Source organism: Corvus brachyrhynchos, unplaced genomic scaffold, assembly GCF_000691975.1.
Source record: "Corvus brachyrhynchos isolate BGI_N302 unplaced genomic scaffold, ASM69197v1 scaffold116, whole genome shotgun sequence".
In the NCBI taxonomy this organism is placed as follows: Eukaryota; Metazoa; Chordata; class Aves; order Passeriformes; family Corvidae; genus Corvus; species Corvus brachyrhynchos.
Window position 1 is genome coordinate 4,862,274 of NW_008240221.1, and position 14,424 is coordinate 4,876,697.

General features: G+C 42.8%; 1 long non-coding RNA gene across 2 annotated transcripts in view; it reads right to left on the minus strand.

The window, feature by feature from the left end:
* Positions 1-11,627: 11,627 nt before the first annotated feature.
* The window catches only part of LOC108449288, an 11,907-nt gene continuing 9,110 nt past the window's right edge, over positions 11,628-14,424 (minus strand). For both annotated transcript variants that reach the window (XR_001865438.1, XR_001865437.1), the window contains one exon: positions 11,628-14,424. This exon is cut by the window's right edge and continues 4,473 nt beyond it. This is a non-coding gene — a long non-coding RNA (uncharacterized LOC108449288).

A 14,424-nucleotide genomic window follows, 5' to 3' on the forward strand; every position in this document is an offset into this window, starting at 1 on the left:
CAGGAATTCAGTGGGGTTTTTGTTTCAGCATGTTCATCTAGTTGAGCTCAAAGACAAGTTAATTGAAAACTGAGAAACTGTTTTAAAATAGGAAAAACCGAGTATATTTTTCTGCATTCTCACAGAAGTGGGATGTGAGGAGAGCAGTCTTAATGGTTCCAGTGTTTTGAAGGACCCTGCAGTTACTGATGGCCGGTTAAATTCCTTTACCACAGAAAATGCCTATGTTAATAAACAAGAAACTTTTTCAATAGCAATCATGTTTCGTTAAGAGTTTAAGGACTATGCAACCAAAATAATTGTTGTTTGGGTTTGTTTTTATTTTAAATTGCTATTGAGCTTTGTATCTGTATTTTAGACACCCAAACTTGACCCCAATTACCTGGGAAAAAAAGTTACATGCAAAGAACAAATCTTCAACTTGTATTTTAAAACAGGAAATTCTGAGCTACAATAAAAATTTACAAGCCAGAGGTTTTTGCCAGATTCAGTTTATCCACCAGTCCTCAGATAGTACCTCATGTATCTCAATCTTTTATTAAGTTTTAAAATGTTGTATCCTGGTGAATGCTAAAAAATAAGAATGATTATTTTTTTAAGTAACTGACACAAGATATGAATAAAATTAATTTATTTCTATCTGCAGTTGACAGAACTTGTTAAAACTGATGAAAATTACAAGTGGTCAGAGTCCACTCTTTAGGAGAGAGTTGCCACTGTAGGTGTCCTTCAGCATCCTTGGGTCATCCAGCAGCTTAGTGAACAATGGAACCAAAATAATCTTGTGATCTCACTTCCAAGTCTGTGAGTCGAACACAATATTGGTTTATGGCAATAGGTTAAAATTAAGGCAAATGGCTGGGTACTTGAGTGTATTCTGGCTAAATCTTGATGCAATTTAGCAGCTATTGCAGCTAAACCTTGGCATTGATAACAGAGGTCTCCTGATTTGGAACAAACCAGGTATTCCCTTCTTGGTAATGCCTCTGACACCCTGAACTTGGGCAAGTTTTGATTTTCAGGGATCTTGGTAGTGAAAACTTCCTGCAGGTGAGGTCTCGCACTAAGAGGTTCCTTAATTTCCATAGGCTCCCCCTGGACTTTTTCAGCACTGATCTGATTCTCAGCCAGCACAAGTCCACATAACCCCATTGACTGCAAAGGAGGCTCATTGTCAACAGCCATGGACCGAGCCTTGTTTATGCATATGTGTGTGTTTTACCTCTAATATAAAAGAAACGTGGTAATTGTTTATTTTGGTAATTGTTAATTTTGATAATGGCTGCCCTTCTTCATCTACCCCCTCTGAGGTGTGAATTAGCTTTCTTGCTTTTACTCTGATGAGCTAAACAGGGTGGCCTTCTTGGAGGAGGATTCAATTAACATGCAAATATCAGATTGTATGGAGAATAGCTGACACCTCTGTCTCAGCCTTTGTGAACTTAGTTCATAAAGCATTGTAAGCAAAATAATTGCTTCTTTTCTCAGTCTGTAATTGCCAAGTACACTATATTTGGTGTTCAGGAAGATATTATCACTGTGCTATCAGATAAAAATCTGGAACTAATAGGAAACACAAAATTTCATGTCAGGGAAATACAGAACAAGGTCATGTAATTTCTGCACATAATTGTGATAATGTAAGGCCTAATTCTGCAAGACCATGAAATTCATCCACTGAACAGAAGTCCTGATCAGATGGGTAATTCTAGGATTGATTTTCTATTAAAAGAACAGTTGTGAATAACATTCCTAACTAGATTTAAGTTGGGATAACAAGGCACTGCGGTAAGCATTCAGATGAGATGCATTAGATTTGATCATAAGATGCATATATATAGATAAGGACATTTAAATGTTTCAGGGAGTCAGCTAACTTGTTTTTATCACATATAGCTTTTTCAAGCAAATTATAACAGACTGCTTGATTAGGGAATAGTATCTCAGTTGCTGATTTGAGGCAGAACTTGAGAGCAGATGTTCTGACCCCAAATCAGTGATGTAGTACAAGCAGTCAGATTTCCTTTGACTGCGGTAGTTTCATGGATGGACCAGATCAAGGAGATGGAGCTTCTCATAAGAAGTGGATTAAAAATGTAAAGATAAAAAAACCCCCACCTTTTTAGCAAAAAATATATGAATAGAACTAAAATGGGAAGGAAGGGTGTTAAATGCTGAAATCTCATGTACTAAACTTGCCAAAGCATAATACCTGTAATGGTGTTACCAGCTAAAAAAGCAAGCCTTGTGTCAGTAGTGTTGCCCCCCAAGTTAATGCAGTGCTCCTGCAATAGCTCAGGCAGCCAGAACACTGACAAAGCTGATTCTTTAAAATATGAAATGAGGGGGAGAAAAAAATATCTCCTAATGCAAAACAGGAACAAGTAGTGGCATGGGGTGAAATAAGAGGAAAGGACTATACTTCTGCCCAGGTTCTGCCAGTCTGGGTCACTTGGAGCATTTCAGAAAGGACCATGCCTGCCCTGGGGAGCTGCCCCCACCAGGCAGCAGGAAGGGATAATTGCAAGTCATGAGGATGTGTAAATGAATGTGGGGACATGTGGAATCACAGCTGTGGTGGGAGCACTGCTGGAAACACCTCCTGTGCCCAGCTCTCCCAGCCCTGGCAGCCTGTGGCAGGCAGGGAAAAGCTGCCAGCACAGGGACCAGGCTGGCCACGCTGCACATGGCTTGGCCCTTGGGGGTGACAAGGTGAAGTGCTTTTCAAGGGTGGATAAAGGACTCAGGTGTCTGTGGCCACACCAAAGGAGACAATCTGCCACACCAGCTGGGAGCCAGTAACTAAGGCAACTTGGTGCCCAGTACTGAGCTCACTTGTCTTAGTGCAGAAACATGCTCTGTCTTTCCACATATGATGCCCTGATGTGCCACAGTTGCATTCCTTTTGACAGGAGGCAGGAGCACCTCTTTTACGCTGCTGTTATTGCCACTCAATACAGTTCATGGAAGTGTGCATGAGCTTGTCTTGGACTAGGTGAGGGAGTAAGCAAGCTCTGACACAAACGCTGCCAACTGAGAGGCAAGATTATCCCTTGGAGAGAGATTTTCATTGCTTTTAGATAAATCTAGTTAGGTTTCCTTATGCTTGCATTTATGGGTATGTTTGAATGAAGAAAAGACATGCTCCTTTTTCAGGATTCTCTTGCTGCCTAGGCACTGTGTGTCTCTCCCTGCCCTTCACCCATGTGTTGGTACCCACTGGGAGCAGCCACAGCCTTTGCTAGCTGAGACTGCAGCTTCTGACACAATGGGACCCTAAGTTAGGGCATCTGGATGCTACCATAGGGTCAACAGCAGCATATGGGTGGAGATGCAACATAAAATTTGGGAAAAAGGGATGTTAATATGAGACACCTACCATTGCACTCCTGAATTTCAGAAACATTCAGAAACATTCTGCATATGCACTCCACTCTGTAACTGGGATTATTGACAGGATTGACCGTGCTCTCATAGTACTGGAGTGACATTGCAGCCATCTTCATCTCTTTCATTACCAGCTCCAGAAATAGAATATCTTATGTTGGCATCTGCATTATTTGTAAGATGTTCTCACTATTCATCAAAATAATTTTGTTTTTTCTCTCCTTCCTTTCCTCTCCTTCCATGTATAAATGCAACATATTAGCTGAGTTCCATGATTTTCTTTCTCTTATTGTTTCTCAGAATTGTACTTCTCTTCCATGTGAGGCTGACCATGCAGTCTGATATTGCTTCCTTTCTGAGAGTATTAGATTTCTCAACAGATGAAATATGGACACTATTAGATGGCATTGACTTTTTTAAAGCTGCAAGTAGTGACTGATAAAATCAGTAACAGATCATTTTAAGTGACCTTTCATCCTAATAATTCTTTGCTTTTGTCTGACACGGAAATTAATTTTATATAATGTGAGAAGATATATGTATGGAGTCTTGAAAGAGCGTATTTTCTCCTGAGTTACTGAGACTTGCAGCTGTATTTTCTCTTTGAAGTTTGTGTCATTCTTTGTGGTAAATGACTGATGATGCTCTCTGGCTCTCAGTGTTAAAATTTTGTGCAGTGGAAGATGTGGCTAATGTGCTGTATAGGTATTGCAGTCACGCTGAGTTTTATAACGCGGTGAGAGTCTGCAAGAGGCCACCTGTAGCTGACCCTGCTTGGCTGTTTGAAGGTGGGAGTTTGCAAGGGTTTATTGTCAGAGACAGAAACATCCCCACTCACCACCGTGAGGTCAGTAAAGATGAAGTCATGAAGGTGGAGTGGCAAAGGGACCTCTGCAGTGCTGGAGTCCTCTCTAAGGCTGTGACAGCAGCTGGAGAAAGCGCATGTGGCTGAGGATGAGGGTGGTGGGATGAAGCCACTTGTCCAGGGGCTGTGCTGTGCAAAGAGGTTCAGAGCAAACTCAGGCACATGCATCTGGGGATGGTTCGTGATCTGCAAGGAGAAAGGTTTGCATAAAGACCTGAAACAAGGTCTAGCAGATCCCTAACCCAGAGGTATTGGGTTTTCCTCATTTACCATAGATGGATGGGTAGAGTAGATCTGCAAATCCAGAAAAGGTAGTGCCCCAGGCTCCTGTGGAAAGGAGCTGCAGGTACTCATTAAGTGGAAGGCAGAGCTACCAATCATGTTCAGAGGCCATTGTCTCTGCACATGTGAAAAAGGACTGGGTTGGGAAAAGCATCCTGCAGCATTGGGATTGGGATGGGAATGGAGGCAGAGTGCAGCTATTGCTGCTGCTGGAGAGAGACTAATGGCACCTGCTTATGTGAACTGTGGAGATCGAGAGAGCGAGCTGGGGAAAAGCTGTGCTGATGACAGAGCAGTAATATTGTTGATTCATATTGTAACATTCAGAGGGCAAATTTTGGGTGTCTGCTCTGTTGAATGCTGGGTAAACATGTAGTTGCCATTAAGAAATCAGAACGAATGTCAGCTTTGCTTTGAAGTAAGAACCAAATGAGGGTAAACTAAAGCCATGAGAGGCCCAAATTACTTGAAAATGTCATGTTCTGCAGCATGGTGCAGGGTAATATAGAGAAACACCTTCTGTGGGTAACTGAGCATGGGATCCTGGAGCTGTAACACATGACCATGAAAAGTCTTCCATCAGCTCCTAACTTAATCTTGCATTTTTTGTCCTTCAGAAACTGTAACTGGGCATTTAGGAGGGGCTGAAGATAACTACTGACAAAAAAATTGACTTTTTTTCTGCCACTTAACGAAATAAACCTTGTTTAGTGTCTAAACTTTTATGATACTGAATATGAAGATCATTACTAGTAACTTGTATTTCATTACTTTTTCTCTGCGCTTCCACTCTTGGAAGAGAAGAACATTTAAAGTTTCACAGCTGTGTAGACTTAGAATTACTGAACAATTTCCATTCTCAAGTCCTGTTTTCAGTTGATTATGCCTTGTCAAATAAGATTGAATCCAAATGAATTACATATTATACTACCTATCCCAGGGGTTGGTGGCTTTGTAAGCTTCAGCAAATTTGATCCATCAAATTTGGAAAAAGTCTGACACAAACCGGTTTAATTTCCTTAAGCCAGAATTCTTGGAGCTCTTTAGCCTGAACTGCAGTGCCTCATTTTGGAGCAGGAAATGAAGCTCAGTAGGAGGGTTTGATTTGCAACTGGATCAGTTTTCATTTTTCCCTCTCCTCAAGTCTGGCCAAGACATAAACCTCTGAAAAAAAAATCACTATTTCACTTACATTTTAGATATATGGTGCTGCGGGTAAGTTCTTGGATGATTTCATCTCCGGACTGAAGGCTCCAGCCCAACAGAGAAGGTCTTCCTCTGTAATTGGGCATTGGAGCCAAGGATGAAGAAATGCCACGGTTGCAGTTCAAGCATATGGATGCATAAGGCAAAGTTGTGAAAAGCAGGTGGAGACAGACTAGTGAGTGGAGAACAGATGTAGAGATAGACAGGGTAATCTGGATGGTAGGAATAGGAGCAGGGCAAAAAAGCACAGTAAGGAGCTGGGATATGAAGCAAGAGAAGATGGTGGGGAGGCAGGTGGGTCTGTAATCAATAGAACATATGACCTTCTAAGATCAAATTCAGGATGGGTGAATTTCTTCAGCATCTTCCCCAACAAATGGACAGAAATAGCATCAAGTAAAATGTGAATGTCCTATACAGAAGGCAAGGGTTTGCTCTCAACTCCATGAGCTGAGTTTGAAGGTATTCACAGATCAAAGCAGCCCAGGGGGGTAAGGACTGCTTTGGGGAGGAGTATAGAGGCAATTGAGGTGCCTCATACACACAAGAGACAACAGGCTAGCGCATGAGAGGGCAGCAGAAAAACGCTGAGACATGTCAGTGCGAGGTCTCCTCAGTCACTGTGTGGGACAAGCCACCACTGAGGAACACTGCTGCCACATTAAGCAGACTAGTCTCTGGTGATAGCGTTTGAACAATACCATCAAAATGCTGGCAGACATGTTTCAGAACACTCTAATACCTTATATAACATCAGCTAAGGGATGAATTGCTTTTCCAAGCTTCATCGAGAGAACTGGGACAGATTGGCAGAGCACATCATACTGCAGGATGCGTGACACTTCGAGGGAGAGAAGTACAGGAGACACTGAATTTAATACCTTTTGTATTAATGCTGACAGCAGAAAATAGAGCTCTGTATGTTTCTATGCTAAATCTGAAGTGATCCATTCACCATATATGGTAAACCCTAGCACTTATTGCCATCTGTGTTAAGGGTCTGCTTTTCTCCTCGAGGAAAGGACTGTGAAGCAGGGTTGATGTAGAGACACAATTAAAGGACAAGGCAGGTATTAAAATTAGTGCGTAGCCACAGGGCACTGATCGCAGGAAAGTGACAGTCCTACAGCTGGAGCACAGACTGAGTGTGATACCTTGGCTGGGAGAAGAAGTGAAAAACTGACTAAGTAGTGAGGGATGCAGCTGAGTCATGAAGGAAGGAGGATGGGGGGATGTGTGTGGGGTGCCTTGTGCTTCCATTCAGTGCCAGGGAGATGTGAGCGGCAGTATTTCAGTTGTGAATGACTGATGCAGGCTTGGTTTGAAGAAGCAGCCTTGAATCTCTGTGAAGTATTTGTTGGAGGTAATATTTGCAAGAGCAACACATTTCCAGTACGAGATCAGTGCTCTTGAATCCAGCTGAGGAGTCTTTTGTGAAAGATGATTCGTTTTGCAGGGAGATCAGGTGCACCTTTGTTGGGGAACGAGGGCCAGGAGACCACTGAGCAGTGTCAGCAGGCCCGCTGAGCAGCAGTCGAGGGGCTGTTGGCTCTCAGACCTCTCCTGAGTGCTGTCATGATATTCATACAAGGAAGGAACCTCCCCTGTGCTCCCAGTTACATCCTGAGTTTGACCACCTTGACGGGATGCAATATGGAGCATCCCATGGTCACTGAACGGTTGTTTGTAGACTGTTAGAAAAAAAATAATGAATTTGGAAGGGCAAACTCAGTTAATTGAACTTACTCATTTGGAAATTTTTCCTGAAGCCATGTTTGAGATCTGCATGCATTTAGCATATGCATGTCTTGTAATATGCCAGAAGAAATTGAATATGCAGGTCATGAAACAGACCTTTGGATGGCCCCTCAGGGAAATGCAGGGATATTTCAGACAAGACTGAAAAGTTTCCCTCCAGGGCAATGCTTTTCTCGTAGACATGGCCTAAACTGCCCTTTTTGATCACCGTATCAATACAAAGAAGTGTGCTGGGGCTCTTACTTTTAAAACTGGGCAGGTTTCAAAACTCTCAAATACTGGATTTAGCATAAACATGTAATTTAACGATTTCATGTTAAAAATAAATTAATGTAAATTTCATATTGAGTGCTGCCTCACCTGCACTTGGACTGAGACTAAAATGGAGCAGTTCCTTTGCCCTGTCCCCTTCAGTCTCAGTCCCCAGGCTGGGGCCAAGCTCAGGGTTTCCCTCCTGCAGAGTGAAGGGAGAAGTTAGCATGGACCAGAGTCCTGACACAGACCTGGACAATATCTTGGTCTCTCTACATCCAGCAGAGCCTAACAGATATTGTGTGTAGCACAACAGGCTGCTTCTTGCCTTGCAAAGGTCTGCATTAGAGAAACCAACCTTGAGACACATTTTCAGTGAAGGAATAATGTGCTTAACATGCTCAGAGAGCTTGGGATTCATACCTAAGTAACACTTTCCTGAAGACAGTTTCCACAGGACAGACTTTTCTGTGAGTACTAATGATCTACCTTGGAAATATGATTCTACAGATTTACTGATGTTCTTCATATAACTAAAAGAACATAAATTATGAGCTTCAGAGTGAGTCAGGGCAGACAGGTAACACTTGAGAGGGTTTGCAAACTGGTTCTGCTGGTGGCTGCATCCTATTTCTATAAATGCTGGTTTCAGTGCTGATACCATCAACATAGGCCTAATGAAGCAGCATTGTGTCTCCAGAAGGAAAAAAAAGAGAGAAGGAAAAAAAGCTTCAGTTTGAATATGAAATTTACTTTTCTTTCTTCTTCTAGGCTCATGGTTTTTGTATTACTCATTTAATTATGTGGTCACTTTTCAAGAGCTCCTGCAGGGGATTGTGCCTCCTCCTCTTCCCTGGGAAGAAGGTTATGTAGGAATTTTCCAGCTGTGTTCAAGTACTGAGCAAATATGAAATTTAAAAGTGAAAAATCTGTCTTTTTAAAAGGTGAGAGCCAGACATCTTTGCACAGAGTTGTAGAAAATGATGGATGAAGTTTGGAAGGTTGTTATGAACATGAGTGGTGCTGCTACCTGATCTATTTGTTATGTACTTAATTGTGCCTTAGGTTTAAATGAAGCTAAATGCCAGAGCTGTCAGTCTAACTCAGAAATGGTACAAAACTGGGAATTTGGTTGCAAAACTCCTGTTGCTCAAGGCAACCTGCATTAATAGTCTAAGGTAGCCCATCTTGCTTTTCCTGCAACACAGTCAGCCATTTGGGTGATGAATATGCTGCTGTCTACTGTAAGTGTTGGTGATACTTTCCGCATAGAAAATGTCATCAGTGTAACAGATATTCACTGCCAACACACCAAAATGGAAAGCCTGCTGCAATTCAAATGGAATATCCTGGGAGAAGCTCAGCTATGTTGAATTAAGGAAGGAATAATAGATCAAATGGTTTTTTCTAAGCTCAGTTAACTCCATGAGAACAGGACACAGCTGTGAGTCCCTTCAAGGCAGTACACATTGTCTGCCAAGTTGGAAGGCAATTATTCTTCACAAATCTGTCTTTTTAAATTCAAGCAGATCGATTGTCTCGTCCATCCTGTGCCTATGCAAGCACCCGGAAAGGCTCTTTTAGCATCACCTACGACTGAGCACCCCTCTTTTCAGGAGAGCCACACCATGGAGGGGATGGAAGCCCTGTCAGTCCTGCATATTCCTTTACAATGGTGGATGTAAAGGTACGTTCATTTTGGTCACATTTTCAGTGCTTTAATCAAGAATTCTCTGTGCTGGTTTTAAACATCATCTTGGCTTTAGATATCTGATGTCTATGCAAAGAAATAGAATACTCCTAAAAATTTATTGTCCAGCTAATAGGCAGAAAAGTGTTGCAAGAAGACAGGGTAATTTCTTTATGTATACTGTCATGGTTGCATCAGTGTAGAGCTTCCAGAGCTGCACTAAAATTGGCTTGGTTACAAGACAGTCATCTTCTAATAGCCCTATTTTGCCACATCACCCAGGCTCTGAAAGTCAAAATGGCTTTTGCCCTTCCTGGTGACCTGTAATTACAGATAGACATCCAGCAGATACAGTGAAGGCAAAAACTGTTTGGTGCAGTTGTGAGCAAAGCCTGCGTAAAAATATGTGCTCATTTTGATCTGAGTAACATGCTGGTGATATTCACTTTTTTTTTTTTTCTATTCTTTCAGGTAGGGAGAATGCTTTTCAGTATTTGCAAAGTGCATTTTGAGATTGTTCTGACTACAGCCATTACTGCTAAGGTGTGTCTTCTCTGGCTGACATTTGGTGGATTTACTGAGGCCCTAAAACCTCAACAAATGCTATAAGAAAGTGAGAGGAGATGGCATAAATTGTTCTCTCCCATGCTGCAGTGGCACACCAATAAAAGAAAGAGAGTTAATTTTTCTTTTCTTTAGATTTTATTTTAGAGACCACATAGACACACGTACCTCTTCCATTATCATGAAACAAAGCAAGCAAATGAGATGTTTGTGCTTATTAACAGGCCTCCAGACAAAATCCAGCAGGAGAAGTGAGCTGAGAAGAGATGAGGGATGGGATGTGGTGTGGAACAGACTGAGCAGCATGCCCTGGGTCGGCTGCTTGGTGGCCCTAGGTGTGACTGGGGCAGCCTGGAGACACACCCTAACCACTGGCAACTTATATACAGGGGAAAAGTATGTTCTGGGTATGAAAAAGTATGGGAAATTCTGCTGGCACTCAGGAAATTTCTGGTTTACCTCTGTTGGCATCATAGAACAGTCCTCTAGGTCTTAATCCCACTCTGATCACTATGACCAACTTCAAAGTTAGGTGAGATTGTCCACTCCCTCATTCCACTGAGTTTTGAAATTCCAGGATGGAGAAAACATTGCTTCCCTGGGTAACATATCCCATGCTTGACTATTCACCCTCATGATGAAAATGTCTTGCTTGATTCCCTTGCTGTGTCTCTGATCACTCTTCCTTGTCCTTTTGAGGTCCACATCTGTGAAGAGGTGAAGCACCTTTTGAGGTGCTTTGTCCTTCCCTGTAACCCACCATGCTATTAAGCAGCTTCCCTCAAAAATAGCAAATGAAGGAATTAGAACTGAGCCTATATATTCCTAATAGCTTCTGGGAGACTGAAAGGCCATGTGAATCTCAATTTATGAATCATTTCTGCTGCAAAAGCAGAACGAATCAAAAAAAAGTGAACAGCTTGGCATTGGCACTTCCAGGACAGGAATTTGAGGGGATTTTCTTTAACCATGACTTTGAAGAGACTTAGAGACTGATAAGGAATGATGGAAGAGAGAAGAGTTAAACAACCTGGAAGCTGAACTGAAACACTGCCCTTATTTTGACCCATCTGTAATTTGTTGTTGATATTTCAGTGCCATGAAAATGGAGAGAAAAGCCATGAGCATTCCTTTCTCAGCTCCAAAGGAGACCAGAGCAAAGCCTGCTGGTGGCTTCATGGGGGCTTTGCTCCAAAAGGGGTGAGGTGTCACTGGGCTTAGACAAGAGGTCTTCCACTTTCTCCTGGCATCTCCACTGCTGTGTTGGCCAGTGGAACTAGATTTTTAAACTGTAAAAATGTGGAAAACTGCAGCTGTGAATGCTCTGATAAATCACAGAAAAACAGGGCTAGAAAGATTCACAAGGGCTCATTTAATTTTTTCTCCAGCCTCAAGGCAGGCTGTACCTCTTTATCAATTCTAACCACCCCCGTCTGACCTGTTTGTAGGATGATGGAAATTTCAATCTCCCTAACTGCTGTCCTTACCTGCAGGATTTTTTTTCCCATGCATGTTCCGAATTTTACTTGCTTTAATTCAAGCTCATTGCTCCTGTTTATGGTAGACAATCCATTTATGACAACACTTCACATAGATGGAGGCCAGGGTGTTTTCAGCCCCTGCTGAAGAGCAGCTGGGCTCTCTGCAAGCTCCACTCCTCAAGCCACAGCACATCACTCTGTCTGGTGTGGAAGGGTAATTTCCCATTGTATGGATTCTTCTCCTACTATATCCACACCAGAACATCTAGGCTCTGCACAACAATGAATCAACAATGTCATGTTCACTCTGCAATCCACAACCACCCTCTCATCTCTTTTTTTGGCAGCTGAACCCAGGCTGTGTTTGCACAGCTGATTGTTCCTGCCTACCTCACATGTGTCTCTACTGAACCGCATCCTTTTCCCAGGCCTTTTCCCCATCTTGTCATCATTGCTTCAAACTGTCATTCTGTCCTTATCCTGCCCACAGCTCCCACCTGCTTTGCTTTATCCATGAGCTGATAGACATACTCTCCATTTCTCCATCATCTGAACCCTTAACAGATGCTCTTCTCTTTAATTGACCCTAACGTTTTTGGACACAAGGGAAATACGTGATGCTTTACTTGCTACCCACTTTAGAGCTCTAAAGAGCTGAGTTTCAGAGAAATGGATTTTGTTCCCCTTGAAGCAGGAACCCCACAGCAGAGCTGGATGCATTTTTGACTGATACAGTGATGCTTGCTTCCTCTCTCCAGTTGCTTCATGTTGTGTCAAACAGCTCCTGCACTTGCAAATGAAGGAGAGGGTATCTGCTTAATAATACATACCCCTCTGATGCACACTCAATAGCAATGGCATATAGGAGAGCCTTTTGCTTTGGAAGATGCCAATGCTCTTAATAAATGAAGCCTCTAGAAAACCATAGTTCACCACTATGAAAAAAGCCCTTGTTTGATAGTGAGCTATGGCTGTGCCAAATAATTTCATACTGCTAATGAATAATGCCATAACAGGGAGCTAGTGGAAACAGGAGCTGACACAGGACAGACCCCCTCTGTCAATTCACATATGTCTTCAGTCAGGAAGTATGACTGGAAGTGCCTGGTCCTGTGCCAAACAGGACACTGGACATTAAAATAGCTCCTCTGAAGTAGTGATAATCTCCTTGTTGTCAGTAGCCTGCCACTTCTGTCTTGCATAAAACTGAATTCTCAGGTGATCCACTGCTGTTACTAAGAAAAAGCAATAAACTCCTGCCTCTCTGTGGGTATGCTCTTTTACCAGAAAACAACAAAGGCAGAGTTGGTCTGGGGGATCTTGTGCAGCGTCTTGTGGAGCCCTCTGAGATGCTGAGGGCACTGGGATTGCATGATGTCTTCCATAAACCAGTCGCCCAACACTGGCTCCTCCAGCACTCAATTAAAACATGCCCAGTACACAGCCTGACTGCATGTCTTAGCACATAAACTATAAAAATCCCACATGTCCCTGCCTGAGAGGGGTGAGTTAAATGGACAGTCCCAAGGATTCAACATCTAACTGGGCACAGTAATGACTGGCTTTAAACTTAGGAAAATGAAAGAAAACTGTGTTTGCTTGCTGGTGACTCAGGGCTCAGGGTTAATGTTTTCAAACTTGCCATGAAATATGACTAGAAATATGACTGGTTAGGAAATTGAAGGTCTGTGTCTGCAAGCAACACATGAATTCCAGCATCTGGGGCTTTGAAAAAAAGCCTAAATGTGATATGGTCTGCAAACAAACTGGGATTTTATGAACCAGTGGTAACACAGTAGACATGGCAGTGAAACCAAGATAGAAGGGAAACAGGTTAAACTAGCATAAACCAAAATATTTCAGAAAATATCACTCCCTATTTACACCTGGGGCATGAATGCTAACCTGAAACAATTGTACTCCTTTCTTTTATGCCTTCTCTACTAAGAGGGTTATTTTAGATTTCCAATCACTTTATCAAGTTATCTGTAGGGGCTGCTTTCTCTCCCTGGGCTGAATCCACCCCGGGAGGAGCTGTCTACAAGACAATGCAGTTCTGCCAAGTCTGAATTTGATCCACTATGCTCAGTTGTCCTACTAATGCATCTGTCTTGGGTCCAAGTGCTCTTCTGGTTTGAACTATAATTATCCTAAAACTAGATTTTTCTAAATTTCATTCCCTTGTAGCTTTTTATAGTTCTGTGAATTAATTATTCAGAGCTGTGGAGGTTCTCAGCAGTGCTTTTCCATAGCTTTTATGGACACGGATGCATTTCACTCATGTAGAGCAGAGCAGGCACTAGAACTTCAGATGGGGACAAGGGAAAGTCTGTCCAAATGTTAAACACGCTGAGTTCAGCGTATCCTCCTCTGACACCATCTTCTTGAATCTTTTGAGGCATACATAATCTCTGAGCCTAAAAGTGTCTGTATCCCCTCCCTGGCTTTTGTAGGCTTTAAAGCCTCTCTTTTCCTGTTACAGGTTGATGCCACCTGTAGCACTGTGGGGCCAGTGGGGCTGCTGCGAGCATGAGGACCAGTGTGGCTGCAGAGCTGAGCACTGCCAAAAATACCTCCACATTTTGGCTGGGATGGGGGTGAGGTGCAGCTGGGGTGCAGTGGAGACTGGAGGACACAGACTTCTAGTCTGGAACCTGAAGCTGGGGAGAAGTCAGCAATCTCATTTTCTGCTGGAAGCGAGCGGATGTACATTTGGGATGGCTGGGCTCTTGGGGACATGCGAGAGGGGTGTCCCTGTGATGCAGCCTGGGGAAGATGTGTCCAAATAAAGCTTTGTTTGAATTTCACTTGAGCTGGAAGTTAGTAGGAATATTTGGAGGGCATGGAGGTGCCAAATCACAGATCTATGGGGCTGCTATGGGCACAGCTGTTCTGGCTTGCTCAGCTGGGCCTGAGCAATCTCCAAAATAGGTGGGGGG